This window comes from Notechis scutatus, chromosome Z (genome assembly GCF_049901735.1).
Source record: "Notechis scutatus isolate UNSWTSFEM ecotype Mainland chromosome Z, rNotScu1.2, whole genome shotgun sequence".
Classification (NCBI taxonomy): domain Eukaryota; kingdom Metazoa; phylum Chordata; class Lepidosauria; order Squamata; family Elapidae; genus Notechis; species Notechis scutatus.
Genome location: NC_142025.1, coordinates 40,865,158 through 40,886,061, shown reverse-complemented (window position 1 = coordinate 40,886,061; position 20,904 = coordinate 40,865,158). Strand labels below are relative to the sequence as shown.

Sequence of the window (20,904 nt, the reverse complement as noted above, 5' to 3'; positions counted from 1 at the left end):
GATGCTGCTTTATTCCTCACCATAAATTCAAGAAGGCAAACTTATGAGAAAGAAGCACTGCAAAACCAAAGTGGTATGCACATCTATCATTATACTAAATTTTGTTCTTGTACCAACTAAAAAACTTATAATGTTTGTGTGTGTGTGTGTGTGTGTGATTAAATTAACAAGTGATATATATATATATATATATATATATATATATATATATATATATATATATATATGTATATGTATATGTATATGTATATGTATATGTATATGTATATGTATATGTATATGTATATGTATATGTATATGTATATGTATATGTATATGTATATGTATATGTATGTATATGTATATGTATATGTATATATATATGGATCTTTGGTTATTCAGGTTTTCTCCCACGTAAGATTGGAAGTATCTAGGCAACGTTTCGATGAAGTCTCATTCATCATCTTCAGGCATGTGTCTTCAGCTCTGTGCTTCTCAGAGTGATGTGAGCTTGCAGCTGCTTCTTCCTTTTAACTGCTAGTGGGGGTGTGACTTGATATATATGTTGTGACTGGAAGGATCGATCCTGCTGGGAGTTTTGACTCTGATGACTCTGATGATGAAAGGCTGGAGCCTGCTGTGAATGTGGAGTCTGAATTATTAGAGGACACAGATGTGAGCCAGGAGGATGAGAGATCCTCTCCAGAACCCTCGACCTCGCTTATGCCAGCAACTGATCCACAAAATGAGTCAGAGGCTTCGAGTGGGGAAACTGACAGATCGTGGCTTGATGCCAGAACTAGGAGGAGACTGAAACGTCAAGCTGAGGGGAGGCGTCAAGCCAGACATTGATTAGAGAGACTGACATGCCCATCCAGGTGATTTAAGGAGGCGTGATGATTCTCAAACTTTGCTTGGAAGCAAAGTGTTTGATGTGTAGAAAGGATACGTGTGGAGCGGCCTTTGTAATTTATGGACATTCTGAATTACCAGACAGATTCCGGGAAGTCTGCCAAGGACTGGAATATAGCATTATTAACACTTTTGTAGTCTGCTTCTGTTTTGTTTGAATGTTTGGAACTGTGGAACTTTGTATTCTCACTTGTGAATATAGGTGAGACATAACATATATATATATATATATATATATATATATATATATATATATATATATATATATATATATATATATATATATATATATAAAATGTCAGAAACTGCTAATTTAATAACTTAATGCAACACTTATTTTTCAATGTACATCAAACACTGTACACTTTATTGGAATACTTTATATCCAATCTTCTCTTTTTAATTCTGTCTCCCCACTTGCACCTTTTCAATATTCTTAGAAATGAACTCTTTGCACTTCCCCTTTCTTTCATTAATTAGTTAGCTGATGGTCTACAGCCAACTCTGCAGCTCACTGAGCAGGCTAATATTAATATCTGAGCTTTGCACTTTAGGCAAATGCCACATACCTTCTCTATATGAGCAAACCATTGCTCTGTAATGAGATGGTGACTTCCCCTATTTTTTTTCTTGAAGAAATAATAAAGGAATGAATATCTCCAGTATATTCAGAAGTGGGTTTAGAAAAACTACACTCAGTAAAACATATATTTGTTCTATGAAACTTGGTTCTATTATTCAAATAAAACCAGTAAGGTATGAAACATTTTGGTCTACACAGTTCAAAAGTAATAAATGTGGAGAGGGGAGAATTAAAGTTAAATGAATAGGGGCTAGAAAATTCCATCTTAATATGATGGAATGGGAAAGCAGAAAATATAAATAAGCTTCTGCCATCAACAGAAATTATGAACAATAGAGATAAGAAATTAATGTCTTGTCTTTTGGAAAGATGGCACTTGGACATTGCCAAGCTGTGAAACTCCCACTGTGACAAGAATATGTGTTGCTCAGGATTCATATGAGTGATCCTTGGTGGCTTCTGAGCTTGCTTGTTTTCTTGCAGATGTTTCATTAGCCAAACTAGGTAACATCATGTGTGCATTGAATGAAACAAGAAAGCTCATAAACAAGCAATAATCCCTCATATCAATCCTAAACTAAAAATATTCTCCCTTATTAGTATATCTTCACTGTTACTCCTGGAAACAATAACCAAATTAAATACTTCATTACTTCCATTATATGATATGGGCTTATATTCTTCGTTTTGATTTTGTATTTAGCCAATAGAGTGAGATGAAGTCCAACTGAAGTCCAACTCTATCTAATTCACCCCACCTTTGGGAAGATGTCCCTTCCAAGCACAAGGCTCTTGCTCAATCTCACTAACCCAATTTCACGTGGTGCCTCAGTAGCTGCAAACATGGCACCCAAATCAAATCTTGCTGCAATCAAGTTCCCTTGAGCAGCAAACTTTGGAACAGCCCTTCTGCTATTTGCCCTTGAACTGAGATGGTTTCCTTCTCAGTGTTTTTCAGTGAGGCTTGTAGAATAGATAATATAGTTTAAGAAATGTAAAGCACATTGTCACCCTGCACTTGTTTCACTTCGGAGGCTTGGTTTCCCCAACCTCCAATTCAGGGGCTATTGTTATGGTGGGTTTTGTTTGTTTATTTATGTAATGTGTTGGACTGGGTTTTTTTTCCCACAGACATATATGGTTTTCCACCTTCATTTGATTGTTTCTTACTTTTGAGATGTAAGCTAGTTATACTTGTTGGGTTATCTCTACAGGTAGCCACTGAATCCAATGAAATAAACACACAAATAAATAAAAATCATGCCCATTTTAACAAAATTCTGTGTAAAATATGTGATATATGGAAACTTTGATCACATAGTCATGTTTACCAACTTGACTTTTTTTTTACTCTTCCTTTGTGGACATTCCTGAAACCCTGGAAACTCTTATACTCCATGCAACCAGGTCTTAGGCCATACCTGAATCAAAGCAGCCAAATGTTAGTCTGACCATATCAAAGTATCTTGAACTTCTTTTGGTACTTTTTGGTTCAGTCATTGACCACCGTGGCCAACGGCTCCATGCATTTTTTGCATCCCATTCTTCCAATGCAGAACAAAACGTGGAGATTCAAATTAGCTTAGTGTGGTTGCAAGGTTAGTAGAACAATCTGTTTAATAAAAGTAGTGATAAACAAATGAGACACATAGGAATACTATGACTGGCTAATAAAAATTATAAACTTCCTTTTATATGCAGAGTAAAACAGAAGAAAATATAGAAAAAGTTAGATATGTTTAGGAGTACACATTTAGTCATTATTGATAGACAGATGTACTTTGTTTTTAATTTGAAGGTGCATTTTGTAATACTGTAAACTGTCATAATTGTTTTCCTCAAGGTATTTTAATGGCTAACCTATTGATACTTTTGATAATAGTCAAACATGCTATTTGATAAATTTATACATTAGCAGAGGTTCAGGGAAGCTGTCAGTCAAAGCGAGTCGTTTTCCCCCTTGCTATTAAAAACAATCAAGGTAACCATAGAAACAGAAATTCTGTCAATTGGAACTTCCAGTGTTTCAGCTATAAAAACATGTCATTAAAGAAATAGTCAGCTTTCCATGTGAACCACTGCATTTTCATGAAAAGAATGCTTTCTCTATCTTTTTGAAAAAAAATGCTTTCAATAACATCAAATTTTGCAATATCTATAAAATTAACATCTTGAATGATAAATAACAGAGAAAACATACATTAAAAGAATCATGCTTTGTGATATGTAATCAACATTAGTTACATTTTACGTAGGCTTTTAATTTTTTTCCCAAATTCCATATTTTTCTTCAACACCTACTTCCTTTATTGCATTTTTCTGTTTAGGTTACTCCAGAATATTTTGGCCATGTGAGCAAAACATACTGCAAACAATACCTTTCCAACAGTAAACCTAAATTCTAAACATTTGTTGCATTTCTATAATTTTCTCCTTCAACTGCACTAGCAATTTAATAATGGTAGAGCTGATATTACCTAGGTATGAAGAGATTAAGAATATATACTTTCATCATACATGAAGGAATTTAATTTCTACATGGATAAATATCCATGAAGAAAAAAAATTATCTGAAGTGATCCAGCACAGTCAATTTCATAGTGTGCAAAAATATGTTTGAAATGATCCAATGATTCACTTTTTAAAATTCTACTTTTTATACTCATGGTTGAAATTCATGTGCCAGGGTTATAGCATCCATGGAAAAAATAAACATTACCCATTTTTATCTTTTATGTATTACATGATGAATCCTAAAAACCAAAGAGAACAAAATCAGTATTGTTCTTTGTTTTTGTATTTTGCTTTAGAATTTCCCTTTTTAGTTTGTACATTTATTGCAATGTTATGAATTTTATGAATTAAACCTGACATATCTTCAAATGAGTTGCCCCATAGAGAAGCAAGACCAGCCAAATGTACAAGAACTTCTATTACCATGGAAATGACATTTACTTAGATTGCAATACTACATTATTGTTGACAATAGCTGTTTATTGGATGCTGGTATTAAATAAAGGAGAATTTGAAATGCATGAAATTTATAATACCATATTTTGTGAGGGGCTTTACTACTTGTCTTTATTTGTATATATCCTTTCATAGTATTTGTGGTAAATAACAATCAGCTGTACATTTGGATTAACTATTATAGTGTCACAAAATGAAATATCTTGTGTGACATAGCCATAAACTGTAAGCAGCTTCCATAAGCATGCTCTATCAATTTTATTACATGTACAACAATTTAAATAATTCAGAAAGGATGTTAGATCTGTTTGTTCATATGAGAGGCAATATAATTATGAAGCAAGCTGTATAAACTAGTGATAAACATGCATTATGGAAATCTCAGCAAGCCTAAAGCATCATCTCCCATTACCTCTCAGAAAAAGGTATTCCTGCAGCTTGAAGAAAATATAGTGCTATCTATGTTAGCATTATGGAATTCTGTACAAACACATAGATGAAACAAAGCCACAAAACATAAGACAATAATTTTAAAAAAGCTCAGACATTACTTAAAAATTAGATAAGGATACATCTTCTCTCACCAACCTTATTTTGAGACTGTCAATGGCAGACGATGGAAGGTGAATTTGTAAGCACTATATATATGGATTTTAAAAAGAACATTTCATAAAATTTCTTATTAAATACTCTTCATAAACTGAATGGTCTGTTCTTTTATGGATTGCTAACTGGTTAAAAAGCAGAAAACAAAAAGTGGGAATTAATAGACAATTTTCTCAATAAGAAAAAAAAAAAGAGGTGGAATCCCTCAAGGATCTATGTTGGAACCAATATTTTTACACTTGCTTATAAATGATCTTGTCTCAGGAATAGGCAGTGTCTGACCAAGTTTGCAGAAAATACAAGTTGGTAAAACTCTAAAGTGATTGTGAAGAGCTCTGGAAAATGTTTCTTTAAAGTGGGTAAATGATCCATTGGTCCAAGGTCAGATGAAGTCCAATATAAAGAAATACAATCTGTGACAAAACAAATTCCTAATTTCTCATAGACCTTGAAAGAGCCTGATCCCTAATTAGAAAGATCTTGGGGTTATAACCATCTCTCATTTAAGTGATTAAGTAATTTTTCTTCAGTCCTTGAGATTGCAGAAAAGTATGCAAATTTAAACCAAAATGCCCATATGGCCAAGCAACAATCTACCTCACTCATGAAGCTAATAAGTCTATGGTCTTTACAATTTCAATGTAGGACAAATTAGGAAAAGAAATTGGTGCATTATACTGACTTAATTTATCTTTTCACTGAGCATCATTTATCAGCAGAAAAACAGTCATCTTATGCACAGTGGGGCAGAATTGGATAAGTATAGGCAGATAGCTGGGGCAAAAGATTTAGCCACTTGTCTAGTCACTTGTATCCAGTGATGGGATTCATTTTTTTTTTACTACCAGTTCTGTGGGTGTGACTTGGTGTGCGTGGCAAGGGAAGGATACTGTAAAATCTCCAATCAGGATGGTATTTGCTGGTTCTCCGAACTACTCAAAATTTCTGCTACCAGTTTTCCAGAACTGGTCAGAACCTGCTTTTATCTCCATGCATAAGGCCAATCAGGCAGCTGTTTCTGTATAAACTTCTGTCTTCTTAATTATCATTAATCTCAGTTAGGTAGCCCAGAAGGCAGATTATAGATAGGAAAGAAAAATACAGAGAGAATTCTCATCGATTTCATACTATGCCCTCGTTTTACTGCACCAATCTTGGGTTGGTTTTTTTTTTTTTTTTTTTGAGGTAGCTTTATGGTTTGTTGGTTTGTTTTGGAAGACCACTAGATATGTATAAGATATGTCTAGTTATGTCTAAGCCTTATAATATTTAAAACAATTTCTACTGATAGAGTTCACAATAGCTAGATAGCAAAGCATAATCACATGCTGCTGTGGATTTCAGGGCTTATTTGCATTGAATTATACATGGAGTTGAACATTTGCAGTTTGCTATAACTGACAGATAGTTCAATCATGGTTATATAGCAAAAACAGAAGTTATTCACTGAAGTTGCCTGGGATTTGAGATTTAAAACAAACAAATGAAAGCATTTATTTACAGACTGAAGAACTAACCTGTGGAATTCCCCATCAGTGCTTACAGGCTTACACATTAGGGAATCCATTATTTAAAGTTAATGAGCCTCTTAAAGGGGCAGTACTATTCTCAGGATCCCATAGAAACCAAGAAAAAAGTCAAGCATCTTAATTAGTAGTCAAGAGGTGCTGTACTCCTGCGAGTATGAAGCACTCCTTCTGAATAATTTTCAAATGATACAGAATGCTACTGTCTTATTTTCTAACTCTATTGCAACTGCTTACATAAAAATGAAAGAACTAGAAATGGTTGTTGAACAGCATGAGAAATTGGATTAACTTTTTCCCAGTTTGTTGAAAGGAAGAACAAGAAGGTGCTTTCTCTCTTCCTCTTTCTAGTTATATATTACATAACCCCACAATTTAAAAAAAAAAACCACATATATCAAAATGTGTACTTTTAAGAATGTCATGCTGTATATCCGCAGACATTCATGTATTGGAGTATGGATAAAAGAGCAGAAAAATTGCTTTCAAACTTTCTCATTACATACAGTACATTTGGCAAGGTATACCAAGAGAAGTGGAAACACTAAACAATGCTTCTCTAGATTGTTTCTTTTGGATACTTATAACAAAACCAGGCATACACAGAGCATGTGATGGAATTATTAAAAAGATAAAGATAAAGTAATAATTTAAGCATCAGTATGCAAAACAAATGCAAAAAAAGTGGTTGGGTAAGCAACTGCTGATTGAACATCCACTACAAATCTCTAAGTTCTATTAAAAATTAATAGAATATAATAGAAGATGTGAATACAGGTTATTTTGCAGACAGTTTTGCAACTGCTTCATTTAGTAACTTTCACAGATGATGAAAATATAATTTTGCAGCTAATACTGGTTTTCACAACCTTTTCAGGTTTGCAAAAGCAAAGGAAAGCTGAAGTAAGCAAAGGAAAGCTGAAGTAAGCATAATCATGGTTTCACTTGGCAACTACTTAGAAACCACTTCATTTGATGATCAAATTGCTAGTCCAAATTACGGCTACTAAATAAGGATTACTTTTAACCAAATAAAAAGCTGGTAGAATATGTTTTCCAAGATAACAGATTCTTGCCACATTTGTTCTGTTGCCTCTAATTTCATAGTTATTATCCATGCCAGATGGTTTTATAGAGAAATGGGCAACCATTACTCACAGGGCAAAATGCCTGCCCCTAGATTTCTTCAAATGAAAATCATTTGAATCATCCCCATCATTTGGAGACTCATGAAAATTGCCTGATTGCCTTATGGTGAGTGGCAAATAAATTAAATAAACACACAAACTGCAGTACAAGTTTTAAAATAATGTGTCATTCTTGGGCAATGCATAATGCTTCTCCTTGAGAAACATGACTTCTTTCCACACAAATATATTAAATGTGGTCTCTAGACATAATAAAAAGCTTGCCTTTCCTGCCTGGAAAGCTGTTGGAAGATGAAAATATTCCCATTTTTATAGTTTCTAGACATCAGTGGAATGAGGAATTTCTTTCCTTTTAGTTCCCACATCTGAAGCAATTCTGCTGCTCAATTAACTAACTCCATTTCTTGGAATACCTTTCCACATAGTCTTCCTTATCATCACCATATTAAGCCTTTAACAATAGAGGGAGGTTACTGTGTGTTATTTGTCATTTTCAAAAGCTATCAGTCCAAACTATTTTTACTCTGAGGGAGGTAATAATGACTTTGTACCTGCTGGTATAACATGCTGGTCCAGGGACAGGTGTAAACAGGAGATAACAAATGTAGGAAGGCTTGCTAGTTCCACTTGCTAAGCTGAAGCTGACACTGTTCCTGCCAGAGAATTTGTGACAGGCACCTTCTGCTCCTTCAATCTTGTAATCCTCTAATATATTTTTCTTCTGCTCTTCTCTGCCATGAAGTTGCTATCATATCGCACCATAATGGCTCAGGTGGGTCCAAGAGCAGTTGTTTGAACAGTGGTACCTTAGCTCTGTCAAGCATCACTTTGATCAGAATGCCAAACTCAAACGGAGTAGCTCTTACGTCAGTCAGAAGAACATGAAAACCATTGGACCCTTTTTCTCCAGCCTGCTTGAAAGGTAGAAATCAGAAGACACTCTCTTCTTCGTCTCTCCAGTTTTATCAAATATTGATCTCTATAATCAAATATTGTCTCTAAAAAGATTAGAGGATGGATTCCTTCTTTGTGGCTGATGTTTGTATCTGATATTACTTTTATAGGTAGAATTTCATGCCCTCCCATTTCTGCTTTGCTTAAACAGACTCCTCATCTCTCACACATATCACATATTTTCCTTCAGACTTAGGAAAAGTCTTGATAAGCAACAATTTATGAAAAGGAAGAATTCAAAATAACCTGTCTTTTGGAAGTGAAGTTTTATTTGAGTTGAGTTCGGCTCCTGCTGACTGTATAGTTATGAAGTTATCTTGACAACAAAACAGAAGTGTTTTCTCATTGCCTTTTTCCAGGAATTTTTATTTATCTTCCCAGTTTATATACTGCTTTGAATTTCCTGGTGATTTTACATGAAATCACTGATAAAGTCTGATTTTAATTAGCTTTTTGAGATAAGCTAAGGTCACCTTTTGCTTGTTTTTGAATGGAAAACCTTTCTAATATTGCAAATTGACCGGCTTGCTGGTCACGATCAAAGTAGATAGCAGAATTCTAGGATGGTTTGTTATAAACCTTGAGTTGCTTTTCATTACTTTCCCATTTTTTCCATAATCCTTTGGACTACATTTAGCAAGCCCCTTTAAGTTCCTAAACATTTTATTTCACAGTAATAACACTTTACATATTGATTTATCTGGACACAATGAAAAACCAACTAAGAGGCATTTGAACCTTCCTTTGGAAGTATGTTTTGTGAAAAAAAAGGATATAAAATGTTTCTTTTCTGTGTAGGACATATATTATTTTAGTAGGCTATCAGGTGAAAAGAAATCTACAGAAAACCCACAGACAAAATCCTGTACACGGAACTTTCTAAGTTAGATATACATCCATTGATTTTAAATGTATGCATATAGTCCTCATTTACAACCGTCTGCTTAGTCACCATTTAAAATTATGTCAGACTTTCCAAAGCTACTTACAACATGAATTTATAATTCTAATGCTCCCCCTGTGCTCACATGATTTCATTTTGGGCAATTGGGAAGCAGCCCACATTCGTGGCAGTTTTCAACATCACACAATGACATGACTGTGATTTATGAGCTTTTTTTGGTGGAAATTGGCATTTATTGTTGTTTTTTGTCATCCAGTTATGACAAGAGATTCAGTTAACAACCATGGCATTTGCTTAACAACTTCAGTCATTCACTTAAGAACAACTGCAAGAAAGTCATAAAATCTGTCACATATAACCTACTTAACAATCAGCATGACTTATGAATATAATTCTAGGTTCAATTATGGACATAAATTGAAGATGTACCAGTGTTGAATCCTGGCAACTGCCTACACAAGTCCCTGTTGTTTTCTTGGCAAGATTTTGAAAGTGATTTTCCATTGCCTCTTCTCCTAGACGAGAGAGAGAAAGAAAGAAAGAAAGAAAGAAAGAAAGAAAGAAAGAAAGAAAGAAAGAAAGAAAGAAAGAAAGAAAGAAAGAAAGAAAGAAAGAAAGAAAGAAAGAGACAGAGTGGTCCAAAATCATCCAGCTGGCTTCATATCAAAGGTAGGACTAGAACTCATGGAGTGCTGATTACAGCCTAGTGATATGTAAAACTTGCTGCTTTCTATATTGATTACAAAGATAAAAGGAATGGATCTCTGACTTATTTCTGTTAGACTTATAATTCAATCTGTCTTCCAGAAACTCAAAGCAAAAAAACACAGCCTTCACTGTATTTTGCACAAGCAGCCCACTTCAAAAAAGCCAACAGATTTATGGTATATTATAGGTATATCTGAAGAATAGACCAAAAATTAATTTTTCTTGAATAAGCAAAACTTAGACTAAGCCTAGTTTATCAAGACTATATTGAACTCTGATTTTTAAGTTTATTATTTAAAAAAATTATGACAAAAATATAACAGTAATGATCATATAAATCAATGCAGCAATGCTATGGTCTCAATACATAATTATTGTCAGGGTAATGATGATTTAATAGCTGACCAGCTGCTGTAATGTTGTAATACTGTCATGCTGTAATGATGATGCAATGGTAGCAATGAGTCACCAGGGTTATTTGCAGAGGTGGCATTCAGCAGGTTCTGATCAGTTCTGGAGAACTGGTAGCGGAAATTTTGAGTAGTTCAGAGAACTGGCAAATACCACCTCTGACTGGCCCTGCCCCCATCTATTCTCTGCCTCCTGAGTCCCAGCAGATTGGCTTTGGTTAAATCCTAATTTGTGCTTTCCCATGCAGGACCTTATGAACTTTACATATTTGGCCAAGACTTCTACCACATTTCTCAACTGGTCTTAGATTCACTGTCATCATATTGATGATACTACACTACACTGTGTTGAATTGCTTCAATGTAGTCATTAAACAGAATAAGGAAGAGGGTAAAGCCAAGTGGTAACCCACATTGGTGTGTCCTAGAATCTCCCCTCTCTCCTCAGATACACCAATTCGAACTGTCTACTAAGGAGACAGGAGCACTATAAAATGTCATTGTAGAGGATTCAGAAAAATACTATGGATACTAAAGTGTGTTGGTAACTAAAACATCCAACACAACTAGTAGAATGAACAACAAAATGAATGCTTCTTTCAGTAGAATGGCCAGGTCTGAATTTGACTGCAAAGTGTTCAGACAATCACCTTTTAAAAAAATTCCTCTGTAGTTGTTGTCCCTGCTGTATCATACCTTCTCTAAAAAGGGAAGGCTGGAAACTGCATCATAATCGTCTAAAAAAAAAAAATGGCCTAAGGTCTTCCTTTGGTGTTGAGGCACAGTAATTATGTAAGACTATCTTCCCACAATGAGCTGTTTACAATAGTTCAGACACATTTTTTTTTTCCTTCTAGGCTGTCTTGCAAATAAAAAATGGCAAAAAGCCACAGCAGAGACAGGAAAGCTCCTCTCACAAAGGCCACTGTCACTTCTGAAGAAGAAGTTGTTTCTAGGAAATGTTACAGGTTATCACCTGTATCTCATCCCACTCTATCTAACTAGCTTACAACTCTAAGATTTTTGTAAGTAATTTTATCGACAAAATGATCAACAAACCTATTATCTCAGTATGTTAGGAATTTATCCTGCCCATTCTCCTGCCCTGCCCCAACCTTTTCTACTTTTCAAACTCCAAGCTCACTTTGTTAAGAGCAAATGAATGACATTTCATAGATGCAATAAATGTAAAAGTAAATTTTAAAGTAAATTTTAAAAAGTCTATAGGATTTTAGCACTTAATAGTTTTGTTCTATTTTTTATAATCAGTATATCAGAATGAATTCAATTTGGATAAAAAATTCAAAGGTGTATTGCCTTAACTGCATAGAACTGTGTTGGCAAACCTATGGCACGTGTCCCAGAAGTGGCAAACAGAGCCATCTTCACCGGCATGCAAGCCGTTGCCTCAGAGCAGGTCTACTGCCATTTGATCATCGGGTAGCTGCTGAGCATGTGGGGGCCCATGGGAGATGCACGTGCATGAGCAGAAAGGTGCGGGTCATGCAGGGGAGGTTGTGCATGCATGAGCAGAAAGGCAAGTGGTGCATGGGGGATTGTGCGCGCATGTGCAGAGACACACATGTGCATGCGCAAGGGGTTGTGCATGCATGCGCAGGGGACGAGGGGGCCCACGTGCATTGCCTTATGGGTGTTGGTGCATGTTCATGCACGTGTGTGCACACATGTGCACTTTTGGCATGCAAGGACGGAAAGGTTAGCCATCACTGGCATAAAGGATAATATTTGTAAAATCTACATAACTGTTTTAGTTTAGTGTCTGTACAAATACAACTAATATATGAAGATGAGAATGAGAATAATGATGTAATGCTGCTATAAATGGAAAAATGAAAAGTTATCCAAAAAGTAAGATAAATGGATTTACTGTATCAATCAGGCATGCTGGCAAAATGGACTTCCTGATAGAATAATCTCCCCTTGAGACTTACTTAAAGAACTAAATAAACAGCTAAAAGTTTATTTAAGTGAAATGATCCAGAAAAAAATCAAGCCTCATGTAGCTTTTTAGAAGCATCTTCCAGGAGTGACTATTTTTTGCCTGCTGTCCTTTGATAGAATATGAAGTCAATAGAGCAACCAGAATATCTGAAAGAAATACCATTTGCCAGCAAGCAAGAAATGGTGGGACCATAAAATAGAGAAAGTAATAGAAAATGAAGAAGCTAGAGTTCTTGGGATTGTAGAATTCAAAGAGATAAGTATTTGCTACACAACTCCCAAACTTAACAATTGTTGATAATTGTTGATAAAGATAAAATTGTTGATAAAGATAAAAAAAAGTCTGAATAGTGGACATGGCAGAATAGAAAGAACTAAAGAAAATCACAAATGTAAAGAACAGCAACTACAAGTAAAAAAAAAACTGTGACAAAAGAAAGCAAGGATATAGTAATGGTAATAGGCAGCTTAGGTGCTATTCTCAGAACAACACCTCTTAAACACCACTAGGATTGACAAAATCACTATCAATCAATTGCAAAAAATAACTCTACTTGGAATAGTTTACACCCTGCGATGATACCTGTAATATTGTTATATGACAACTTCTGCCTAACCCAGGTCCTTGGTAAAGACTTGGTAAATGGACAAAAATGCCAAATCCAATCAAAACATTTGGTTAGCTCTACAATCAACCATAATAATGTATTGATTAGCCACCATGTACATCGGAGCACAAATATAAAATGCTGAACAATAATATTATCACATATTACAAAATAGAAACAAAGGCATAACTACAAGAAAATTTAAAAATTATTTTTGCGCTAACTCTACAATTAAGTCCAGTCAGATCTAAATATATACAGTTCTCAGTTGTTCAAAGGGTGACATTATATGCAATACTGAGATTCTGACAGGACATGAAATACGATGTTTTAATATACGTATCCCAATGGGCCATTTGTTTAATGCACAGTTCAAGATATTGATCTGTTTATTTCTTTTATAGTTGACATTAAAATAATATATGTCCTAAGTCTTCCGTTTCTGGGACTCCACAAATAAAAGTACATTCATTATTACTATTATGGTTGGTCCCCTAGTCAGCTGATTGTTTAGACTGGCATTTTAGATATTTTTATTCACTATCAAGTCCTTCCCAGGGACTTTGGATAGGCAGATGTTATTTGATGGTGTTAAAGGTATCATCACAGGATATAAGCTCTTACAAGTAAAACTGCTTTTTGCAATTGACCAATGGTGATTTTGTCAATGTGTCAATGTGTTCAAGTAGTTATGGATCATTGTGCAGTCAGCCAGATATTGGATACTTGATTTGGCTTTTTTGTCTACCTATTTCCAATGTAGAAATAAATAGTGTGGATGTTACAGATTAAAAGACAATGTTATTTGAAAATTCCAGTCTGGTTATCGACTATTGAAGCATTTTCTTATTCTATAATATACAAAAAGGAACAAACAGTTAGATATGGTGAAATATTGAATGAAAAGGGTGAACTCAAATCTATACAAAAACTAGAGGAACAAGGTATAAAGATGAATTGGTTTTCATATGCGCAAATACATTCAAGGTATGATAAAGATTCTAAAACAGAAGGTTTCTATGATAAACTGACTGACTTAGATAAGATTTTGACAGGTACTGATGAAAAGGTGATTAAAAAATTGTATGGATATTTATTAGAAATTAAACTAGAAGAAGAACAAGTTAAAGAAACTATGATTGCTTGGGGGAAGAATTTTGGATATGGGATCAATTTAGAGAAATGGCAAAAATTGTGGTCTCAAAATTATAAAATGACAATGTCAACAGCATATAAAGAAAATTTGTATAAGATGTTTTACAGGTGGCATTTTCCCCCGACAAGAATAGCAAGAATGTTCAAGAATAAATCTGAAAAATGTTTGAATTGTCATCAGACATCTGGCTCATGTTACCATATGTGGTGGACTTGTGCGGATGCTAAAAAATACTGGACTAAAATCCACATGTGGTTGGAAAAAATGACAAAAAAAAGATATAGACTTGAAACCAGAGATATTTTTATTGGGAATTTTACCTGAAATATATAGTAAAGACTTGAAATACCTGATTGTAAATGTATTAACAGCGGCTAGGATTGTATTTGCTAAAACTGGAAAAATGAGAAAATACCATCACAGGAGGAAATCATTAAGAAAATATTGGAATGTGCTGAAATGAGTAGATTGGCATTTGAAATTAGAGAACAAGAGGATAAACAATTTTATAAAATTTGGGATCTTTTCTATCAATGGTTAGACAATAAAATACAGTAATGAAATACGTAGACTTTTAGAAAATAATAAATATATAAAGATGTACTTTTTTCTTATTATATCTACAAAATGATTTTAGGATAGGTTTGGGATGATAATATGAACTGTTATAAAATAAACTAAGTAAATTATGACTATCCTGTAAAACATGAATGAATAAAAGTATAGTCAAATGATTGATTAATAATGATACTAAGGTATTTAATTTTTGATTGACAATATGAGATCATATGCAATGTAATTGTAATTGAAGACTATGAAATGGAAGCACAAAACAATTTGTAAACCAACCGGCACACTGTATGTACACCTATGGAAGATAGCTTGATGTTTTTATGTTTTGTTTGTTTATGTTTGTTTTTAAAAACCAATAAAATTTATTTAAAAAAAATAGTGTGGATGTTACAGATATTGTTGCAGGATGTAAGCTGTTATGAGTAAACCCATCTTTTGCAATTGACTAATAGTAAATTTGTCAATGCCTATGGTGTTCAAGTGGTGCTTTGATTGTTCTGGGAAGCACCTATCACTCTTGGTACTACCTTTGCTTGCTTTTACCACAGTCATTCAATTTCTATTTTCAGTCATAGAAAATTCATTTGTATTTTGTTATCTTCTCCTGTCCTTTCTCTTCTATTCTGCTGTATCCAGGTAATGCTATGTCCACTATGCAGAATTTTTTTGTCTTTCTTATTGACAATTGTTCAGTTTAGGGTGTTATGTGGCAAGGTGCCTGTCAGTTTGAATTCTACAGTCCTGGAGCAATGTAGCTTTTTCATTTTCTTTGATTTTTGCTATTTTATGTTCTCACCAGTTCTTGCTTGTAGAAAAATGATATTTCTTAGAGATCTTCCAATGCACCATAAAATTGTTGCTATTTTATTATGCCGTTGCTTGTAGCCAGTGCATAGCCATTGTTGCTTGTGCAATCTTGCAGCAACCTAGTTGCAACATTGTTTCATTAGCTTCTTTGCATAGGTGACATTTACTGTCTATTGCTGTCTTCTCGATTCTGGCTTTGTATGCATTTTTTTAGGCTGGGTCTTGTGCAGCCAGAAATAATCCCTCAATATTTTTTTTCAACTCTCCTGTTCTTAGCTATTGTAAGGTCTTGTTATTATCTGATTTCCCTATTATTTTTTAAATTTACTGTCCATGCAGTACTTTGTGTTTCCATGCTTCCATTCTGTTTTTCATTTGGTCTTTCTTGCTGGTTAGTTTGGTCTCTCCAGTAGACACTAAGCATTCCTAGTATACCAACTTCAAAGCATCTTATTCACTATCCTTCAGATATTCTTCCAATGTCCTTTTTTTTCCTTCAACCATCTGATGTACCTGCAACATTCCACACCACCTATTTTCCTTAGTAGATAGAGTCTATCAATGTTGCTTCAAGGATGAAGGGTATGGTTCATTGTCATTATTTTTCTGATGTTGCTATCTGTGGCTTTTAGTTTTTGAGTCCAATCCACTATTCCAGCTGTGTATCTAATGACTGGAAATGCCCAGGTGTCTATTGTTTTCATGGGATTTTCTCCACTGTATTTGGATTTTAAGATCTTTACTTGGTTGATGTATTGAATCTCCTTGAAATATTCCTGATAGCAGCCATTCCCAATCTCTCACCATTGACATCTTCCATTGTGACATCAATGTGTCTTCCATTGTGCCATCAATCTTTGCAAAAAACTTCTGATGTTTCTACTGACTTCTGGTATTTCTAAGCACTTGATTATCCAGTTATATGGTCTTCTTGTAGCCAATCCATGTTACATTCAAGTTCCTTCTCTTGGAGTTTTTTAAGGTCATTTAAGAGTTGATCTTTTGTTTCTCAATTGTTGGGGCAATTTATTTTCTGCTCATGTAGAAAGAGCTTGTTTTCCACTATATGTTGGATTGTATCAACTACCACACCAGTTGGCAATTTGAAAGTTGTTAGTAAGAAAGTAATTAGCCTGTCATTGTCTAGTGATGCCAGATCAGTTATTGCCAGTTAGCTATTCTTCAGTTTCATCTCCTTGCAGTATATTGTTAAACTGTCTGGCAACTAGTTGGTATAGACCTGTCTGATGTTTCAACCAAAATCATAAAATTCATCATCCTTCCTCTTTCTCTATCATTTTTGCTGCTATTACTAGTTCTTTGATTTCAGCTTCTCTTTTATTCTTTTCCACCTCCTTTAATCAAGCTGCATCCTTGTTGTTTTTCTTTGGATTATTCTATATCTGCACCCAGAACTGCACTGTTTCTTCCTTATTAGATACTGGCTGATTCAGAACAATCTCTCCATTGATGGATTGGTAAAAATGTTTCTGATTAGATTGAAATTTGAGGTTCTGCCTCTAATTTGCAATTCGAGCTTCATGTCTGCTGATCTTTTTAGTTATAACTGTTATTTGCTGCTTTATTATTGCCAGTGTTTCATTAATCTTCCTTGTTTCTAAATGGTATTTTTTGATTATGTATGATTTGGTGTTATTGTTATTCAGCTTTTTCTTTCATCTGTTCTAGCTTGTTTGCATCTGATCTCAACTTGCTGATCTTATTTTCCAATCTTATTTTCCATTTTGGTGGCACACTGCTTGGCTTTTATTCTTCTTTGTTGAATTTGCATCCCAGCTATTCAGTCACAACTGCAGCTATGCTTTATATTATGGTTTATTTCTTGCATTGAATTGGTGCTTATAATTAATATTACAGTATTTGCATCTTTTAATCCTCGTACTAGCTGTTTCTTTGGAACAAGCTTCCAAAGCAGGCAGCCTTATTCTGATGTTTCAATTTTTCTATAGTTGAAGGACTTGGTTCTTTCAGAAGAGGGATTGCCTGGTTTCCAAATGAAGATCTGCCAGCTGTGTCTAGGTAAGAGAGACAAGAGCCCGACACTCAGAGAAAGAAACCTAGGACCACATAGTGGATCAAAAAATTAAAAGTTGTGGTGGGAAATTTGTGCCTTAGACTTGGAAGATTGATGTAAGCCCTCCAAGGTAAATTGGACAGGAAACATGGCAAGATAACCTAACTCTTATTCAGGGGTGGGATTCAAATTTCTTGACAACTGGTTCTGTGGGCATGGCCTAATTTGTGGGTGTTGCTTGGTGGTCATGTGACTGGGTGGGTGTGGTTTGCTGACTGTGTGGCTTGATGGTCATGTGACTAGGTGGGCGTGGCTTGTATGTAAATATTATAAATATTTAATTTTTTATTTAAAAAAGAGCAACTTTTACCCCAAATCAGGCAAAGCAGGCAGGCAGATTGAGTTGCTCACAGAATCACAGATTCACTCAGAGATCTATCTTTCTGCAATCTGCTACCTGAGTCTGCACTGAAAAATAGAAGCTTCAGTCCTAAGGAAAGTCAGCATCTCTGCTTTTAGATTAGCTAGAAAGCAAGAAATCCAACAATTTCCTGCTTTCTAGCTAAACTAAATCTCCCAGCACAGCAGAAGAGCTGGTGGTTGGGGGAAAAAGAAAAGAAAAATAGCAATTTAGCAGGTAAGCTTGATGATGCGCATGCCGGGTAAGGAATGAGTGAGTGGGAAGGGGAGGGGAGGGGCCAGCCAGTGGTACAATTTGCTAGTTCTCCGAACTGGGCAGACTCATAACAACCAGTTCTATAGAATTGGTCTGACCAGGTAGAATCCCACCCCAGCCTTTATTGTAAGGTTACATTTACAGAACCCTGTTAACAGATTGTATACATTCTCAGTTTGTCTATAAAGGCAGTAGCTAAAGTATTTTCCTCTTCTCTATGATTCGGTGATTGTGTTTGTCGAGCAATGTTATGTGTTTTAAACTCCAAATTTTAGCCCCATACAAAAACATGGGTAACCTTAGTTTAATTAGTAAATTAAATGTATTAATTTTAAAAATGAAATTTTATATGACCTAGCTTTGCTTCTTTACTCCTAAATAAATAATTTTGTTGACTTGGACATTTAGTCTTTACATTCAGCTGTTTTTGAAACATTGGTTGATTGAAGCATAAACTCAGAGATAGTAGACAGTATTGCAAATATATCTTTAATATGATGGAGAAGAGATACTTTATACTTTAAAATCATGTTAGTATCAGTAAATCAAAGATGTCTTTAGAGAGAGTCACTGGCTGTGTAATATTATACTGTATAACATCAACTTCAGTTCTAACTGTTGATTGACTCACAGTGTAACTTCTCAGCTTCTGACTATTCCTAGACAGCTAAGCAGTAAAATTACATGAAGACCCAGGGGATACCATGGCTCAATGAAAAATGAAGTTATTTTGGAAGAGATTTAATTAATTTTACTTTGAAATCTGTCCCAGAATTTGGCAAAGGTTTTATTTCCCTTGAAGAAAAATTACCTTTCCCTTCTTTCCTTTCAAGGTGCTTCCAAATTTATTTATGTACATGGCAGAAAGTATTTGATACTTGTATGTCTGTTTCAAATTTATTTATCACTTTGCATTTCTGATGAATCATCCCTATGAACTCATTGTAAATATTTTTTAAAGATTTAATTGAGATTTTCACATAAAGAAAAACAGAATATTCACACTCATTAGCAATGTACACTGTGTGTGTGTGTAAGAGAGAGAAAATTTACACACACACAAACATTATTTTTGTTGTTTAAACATTTTAACACTTTGTTCTGTTGGAGGATTAATTTAACATTCTGTCATTATTTTTATATGAGCTGGGTTATATGAGTTCTTGTGAATTCATAATACATAACTTCCTTGATCTCCTCCTTCCCCTTCTTTTCAACCCATTATTCTTCTTTTATTTGCTGTTTGCTCTATGATTCAGGACTCGTTCATTTATTCTATGGGGTCAAAACACCCTAATGTACTTTTGTATTCCTCCCTTTACATTCAATCATGTACAACAACTACTAATCTTATTTTTTGTTTTACCACATATAGTTTTTCAACAATCCACTCCAACTGTATAAAACTTATTCCTTTATTCCTCTTATTTTTGACTCTTACTTCCATAAACAAATGGAGAGCAACATGGTTTTGTTTTGTTTCAATACCCTGTTTTTGCAACAGGCCACATTCTGTCTACTAGCTGTCTATAAGTACCTACATATCTTAAAACTTCTCTACCTATTTTCTGAACTTATTCAAATTCATCTGTTTAATCCAGTTTTCTCTATGGATATATAACATAGTCTTATATTAAATAACTTCGCACATTCAAGAATAATATTCCCTTCTTGATAACCAAAACTATCACTTATATTTAAGCGAATAAACCACAAATGCACATTGAGCAATATTATATGAAAGGTACTTATTGCTTTCAGTCTAGTAAAGACAGGACAGCTAGATTACTTTCCTCATTATAATATTGTTTTCCCAATTTTCTGCCTTTTATGGTTTATCCCATACCTTAGAATAACAGATAACAGATAATCAGAGTTGGAAGGGACCTTGTAGGTCATCTAGTCCAACCTCCTGCCCAAGCAGGAGACCCTACACCATTTCTGACAGATGGCAGTCCAATCTCTTCTTGAAAGTCTCAAGTGATGGCGCTCCCACAACTTCTGAGGGCAAGGCGTTCCATTGGTTGATTGTTCTCACTGTCAGAAAGTTGCTCCTTATTTCCAGATTAAATCTCTCTTTGTTCAATTTCCATCCATTATTCCTTGTCTGGCCTACAGGCGCTTTAGAAAATAAATTGACCCTGTCCTCTCTGTGGCAGCCCCTCAAATATTGGAAGACTGCTATCATGTCTCCCCTGGTCCTTCTCTTTACTAGATTAGCCAAGCCCAGTTCCTGCAATCGTTCGTTGTATGTTTTAGCCTCCAGTCCCCTAATCATTCTGGTTGCTCTTCTCTGTACTTTTTCTAGAGTCTCAACATCTTTTTTGTAATGTGGTGAACAGAACTGGATGCAGTACACTAGGTGTTGTCTTACTAAGACTTTATAG

General features: G+C 34.7%; 1 long non-coding RNA gene across 1 annotated transcript in view; it reads left to right on the top strand.

Moving 5' to 3' along the window:
- LOC148128829 (uncharacterized) overlaps positions 1–20,904 on the top strand; it is an 82,952-nt gene that overhangs the window by 47,129 nt on the left and 14,919 nt on the right. The window contains exon 2 of the long non-coding RNA XR_015745703.1: positions 10,173–10,251. This is a non-coding gene — a long non-coding RNA (uncharacterized LOC148128829). The remainder of the gene's footprint in view (positions 1–10,172; positions 10,252–20,904) is intronic.